Source organism: Diabrotica virgifera, chromosome 4 (genome assembly GCF_917563875.1).
Source record: "Diabrotica virgifera virgifera chromosome 4, PGI_DIABVI_V3a".
Taxonomy (NCBI): Eukaryota; Metazoa; Arthropoda; class Insecta; order Coleoptera; family Chrysomelidae; genus Diabrotica; species Diabrotica virgifera.
The window spans coordinates 113,312,019-113,318,018 of NC_065446.1; positions in this window are offsets into that span (position 1 = coordinate 113,312,019).

The window sequence follows — 6,000 nt, forward strand, 5'->3', positions numbered from 1 at the left end:
TGCTGAAAACATAATTAATTAAAATTATGAGAATAATTATCAATTATGTTAATAATTATTGTTATATTAATTGATTATAGTCTCAGAATTGGAATCAATTATGTTTTTAGCAACCCAACCAAAGTTGACATTGACAGTTTTGACAGTAATTAAATATTTGATAGTGATCATTGTTGATTAGCGTTCGAACAACCGGCCCTTAATCTAACAAATTACGACAATTTAATAGCTAATCGAGGTTTGATTAATCAAACACCGATTTCATAAAATTTAATTACGGCCTTTGCCTGACCAACTTGGTCCCTCCTAGATTTGACTAGTCAAAGGCCGAAATTGTAATTTATTTCGGGCTTTGACTAAGACCGTCAGTCACACCTGAGGATTGCCTAGTCAAACCTAGGAGTGTCTGAAATTCGGGCTTTGACTATAACATATATACTTATATGTTTAGAGATATTGATGTAGTCTAGTCGCAACATAGGGGGTCCCGTGGGAACTTTTAGCTCGCCGCGATTTGATGGTGGTATTATAGGTTCTTTGGGTCGCTGAATCCAATGGAAGTGGTCTGGAAGCCCAAATTGTTATTAACAAATTATGGTAAAATTAGGTGTTTTTCAGGAATTATTAGAAGCCCTGTAAATAAATTGATACTGCTAAGGCCTTCTCTGGTGTATTTTTGGTCGCTGAATCGAATGCGACTAGTCGTGATTACTCAAAATGTATTCTTATTTTGTTAATATCAAAATAAATGTTTATTTGCCGAAAAGCTCGAAATGCGTTATCTACAGCAAGTTTGTAGTATTTTTTATAGTATTTTTATACGCTAAATCGATTGTCACTAGTCATGATAGCTGAAACTATGTTCCGACTTTGTTATTAACCCTTAAATGCCCAAGGGTGGGTAAAAAATGTCCGCCTAATGCGTATTCCCTTGTAACATATTTATTACGTGTTTAAAAAATTTTCAAAAATTATTAAAAGGACAGCCCTTTATCGAATGTTAATTTGGTTCTACCGATATTTTTGAAAATAAAAGTATTATCTTGAGTTCAATATGGGTGGGCACAAAAAATACACCCTTGGTAAAACTTGTTACTAAAGGTTTCTATATTATTTCTCGTTGGTAGAAACATAATCCATATAATTATCGACGTATAATTACATAATCGACATAATTATCCGCCAATGAGGAGGCTGAAAGAAGAATGTGGAGAAAATCAACAAAACTGAATTACTGGCTTTTGCTGGTATATTAATTTTGATGTACATTGTAATTTTGTTGTAATGTTTGTAAATTGTTTATATTAATATTTTAGAAGATGCTGTGTTTATTAAGCATAAGATTTTTAAGTTTAATCCATTTATAACAGCTCCCAATAAATATATTAGCTATTTTGGAGGTGGACATTTTTTACCCAGCCTTGGGCATACATGGAACCTAAAAAAGGCGTTTAAGGGTTAATAAAGTATTGCAAAAATAACGGTTTATAATACGTTTACTCACGGTTTTTGCTCTAAATTTTAAGAAAATACTTGGAATGACATGAAATTTGGCACGCACGTAGCCAACATGTCAAACAAAACAAGTAATATTGTGCCGATGTGTGCTTTTACCATGGGGGTGAGTTTCACCCCGTTTCGGGGATGAAAAAAGAAACCTTTAAAATAAGTCCGGAATTGGATAAACTGAATAATTAAAAGCAACTTTTATTTTAAACAGTTTTTTCTCTAAGCCAATACTTTTCGAGTAATTTGCGAGAGAATATGTTTATTTTTCAACAAAAAAACCAAATAACTCGAAAAGTATTGACTTAGTGAAAAAACTGTATAGTACTAAAGTTGCTTAGAATTAATCAGTTTATCTGCTTTCAGACTTATTTTAAAGGTTTCTTTTTTCACCCCCGAAAAAGGTAAAACTCACCCCCAGTGTATGCCAAATTTCATGTCAATTCATGTGGTTTTTTTTAAATTTAGAGCAAAAACCGTGAGTGAACGGACTATAAAACCGTCATTTTTGCAATAATTTATTAAATACTATGAAAAATCTACAAACTTGCTGTAGATAGCGCATTTCGAGCTTTTTGGCGAATAAATAATTATTTTTTTATTAACAACATAAGAACATATTTTGAGTAATTGCAACTAGTCGCATTTGATTCAGCGACCAAAAATACACCAAAGAAGACCTTAATACTATTAACTTATTTACAGGGCTTCTAATAATTCCTGAAAAACACCTAATTTTACCATAATTTGTTAATTAACAGTTAAACGCACCACATTTGGGCTTCCAGACCACTTCCATTGGATTGAGCGACCCAATACAGTCAAAAAACTGTATAGGACTAAAGTTGCTTAGAATTAATCAGTTTATCCACTTTCAGACTTATTTTAAAGGTTTCTTTTTTCACCCACGAAAAGGGGTGAAACTCACCCCCAGAGTAAAATCAGACATCGGCACAATATCAATTGTTTTGTTTGACATGTTAGCTACGTGTATGCCAAATTTCATGTCAATCCATGTGGTTTTTCAAAATTTAGAGTAAAAACCGTGAGTGAACGGACTATAAACCGTTATTTTTGCAATAATTTATTGATGGCAAAGTCGGAACGTGGTTTAGGCTATCTCGAATAGCGGTAATCGATTTAACGTATAAAAATACTATGAAAAAGACTACAAACTTGCTGTAGACAGCGCACTTCGAGCTTTTTGGCAATTATTATTAAGCAATTATTTTGTTATTAACAATACAAGAACATATTTTGAGTAATTGCGACTAGTCGCATTCGATTTAGCGACCAAAAATACACCAGAGAAGACCTTAATACTATTAATTTATTTACAGGGCTTTTAATAATTCCTGAAAAATACCTAGTTTTGCCATAATTTGTTAATAACAATTAAACGCACAACATTTGGTCTTCCAGACAACTTCCATTGGATTCAGCGACTCAAAAAACTTATAATACCACCATAAAATCGCGGCGAGCTAAAAGTGTCCACGGGACCACTTATGTTGCAACTAGACTAATGGTGGACAACTGGAGTAGAGCAGCCAAGGACAGAGATACTTGAAGGCGGATGCTGGGGGGGCAGGAACCAAATTTTGCTGTAGCGCCGTAGGATATGGAGTGCATATCCTTCTCAAGCAGGGCTAAGCTAGATAGGCCAGGGTAATAAGACAAAAATATATCCTGTTCGTGACACTTCAGCAGCCAGAGTACTGAAGCGTTTTTTCGACAGGTAATACCTATAGGAATAAATTATAACTATTTCCTGCGTAGGATCTGGCGGCCATTTTTATTTATAAACCAATAACTGTCAAAAAATGGCATTTTCCCCTTTTTATCCAAATCAACGGAAAACAGTGAGACTTATGATTTTTTTAGTACAAATATCTTCGAGATTATGGAAGAAGCTTTATAATGACGTATTACAAAGTTTGATATACTCATTTATTGTTAATATAATTGCGAAAAAAGTCGGAATTGCAATAAATAATATTTTCTCAATAACTGTTGTAAAAATTAGTATACAGCTTTGAAATTTTTGTCAAATGAAGGTTCTTTGGTGCTTAATATGTGATAAAAATTTCAAAGCGATTCATTCAATTGTTTAAATTTCATTTAAATTGTTTATCCCAGAGAGCATTTTTTTGCAATAACATAAGTCAGAAAAAAATGACCTTAGAACAATTCCACAGCTGTCAAATGAAAGAGCATTAGCTACATTTTCGACATGGTTTAAAAAAGTGAACAAAAAATGCATTTATTAATAATAAATAACTATGCAAAAGTAACGTCAATTTCTCTTTATAAACTTTTTGAATAACTTTTTCCAAAAAAGTACCTTTTTTACCCTGTTTTAAGTGCACAACTACCAAGTAATATCATCTATATCATAATTGATAAAAAATTGTAATAAATATGTATAATTTCTTATATAGAAAACCAAAAGTTTATAAGGAAAGATTTGCGATACTTTTGCATAATTATTTATTACTAATAAATGCATTTTTTTATTTAGTTTTTTAAAACAAGTTGAAAATATAGCTCATGCTCTTTCATATGACACCTGTGGAATGGTTCTAACCTTATTTTATTCTGACTTATATTATTGCAAAAAAATTCTCTCTGGGATAAACAATTTGAATAAAATTTAAATAATTGCATTAATCGCTTTGAAATTTTTATCACATAATAAGCACCAAAGAACCCTTATTTGATAAAAATGTCAAAGCTGTACACTAATTTTTACAACAGTTATTGCACACATATTTTTTTTGCAATTCCGAAATTTTCCCCCAATTATATTAACAAAAAATGAGTATATCAAACTTTGTAATACGTCATTTTAAAGATTTTTCCATAATCTCGAAGATATTTTTACTAAAAAAACCGTAATTTCCCCTGTTTTCCATTGATTTGAAAAAAAGTGAAAAATGCCATTTTTTGACACTTAATCGTTTATAAATAAAAATGGCCGCCAGATCCTACGCAGGAAATAGTTACAATTTGCTCTTATAGGTATTACCGTAAAATGGGGTTACTTTGACCGCTGGGGTGAATTTGACCGAAAACATAGAAAAATATCTATTGTGATATGTAGAGTATTTATTGGTAATAATGTACAAATGTACTTTTACAGGTCAGCAATAATTAAAATTGTCTAAAATTACATTAAAAGTTGACAGTACTTCAGTAAAAAAAAAAACCTATTACTAAAATTTAAAAACTAAACACTAATTAAATTACAGGACAAAACAAAATTTAGATCTGAAGTACTCCTCAAATGAGTAGAAAGCACCCATCAGAAGATAATTTTTAATTTGTCTCTTAAATTGGTTAAAATCAAGACTTTTAATAGATATTGGTATACAGTTATAAAATTTCAATGCCAGGTTACCGGTTCCATTTCTGGTCCTCTCAAGTCGACTGAAGTCTGGTACAAGGGCATCATGATTTCTAGTCTGATAAGTATGCTGTTGTGTTTTATACAGATCTACATTTTGATGAACATACAACAGGCACTGCATAATGTACACAGAAGGTAGTGTGAGAATCCTCAGGTTTCTGAAAGACTGCCTACAATCGTCCCGATAACCCTGACCTGTGATTATGCGAATACACTTTCTCTGCTGACTTTCTATGCTGGCAAGAGTGTCCCCAGGAAAGGATTGCGTAAGTTAGTCGTGAGTGAAAGTTGCTGTGATATGATGTAAGAAGGGTTTGAAGGGAGGTAACCTTAGATAGGTTTCTAAATAAAAAGAGTTGGCTTGAGAGCTTTTGGGAAAGTTTCAGTATGTGCCGTTCCCAAGTGAGTCCCTGATCAAGATAAACACCAAGAAAATTAGCTTCCTGTGAACAATCTGTTAAAATGGGATGTGTAATGGTGTTATGTCTTAGGGTAAAGTTCACTGTTTGTGATTTTGAGTTATTGAGAGAGAGACGATTTGCCAAAAACCATTGGAACAAATTGCTCTCTGTGGTCTCAAGATCAATATCACTGATTTGGGAAGGGTGGTAACTTTGATAGCATGTAGTATCATCAGCAAATAGGACTGTGCTTACCGGGCCCTCTTGTGAAAATCCCAAGTCATTTATATAAATGAGAAATAATATTGGACCTAGAACTGACCCTTGAGGCACTCCATACATCAAAGGTTTTTTATCAGATTTAAGCTGGTTAAAAAACACATATTGAAATCTATCTGATAGATAAGACTCAATCAATTGAATAGACATAGGATGAAAATTATAGGCATGTAATTTTTTAAGAAGAATACTATGAGTGACACAATCAAAAGCTTTAGTAAGATCAAGGAACGAGGCAAGGGTATCAAGAAAGTTTTCAAATCCTTCCAAAATACTGCCTGTAAAATGATCGATATATTATGATATGATATACTTCAGCCACCCTGTATAATTTTTAAAATTATTTTTAACGATTCAAATTTATAAATATCTAAGAATTCATTTTTAATTAAAACAAAAAGAATT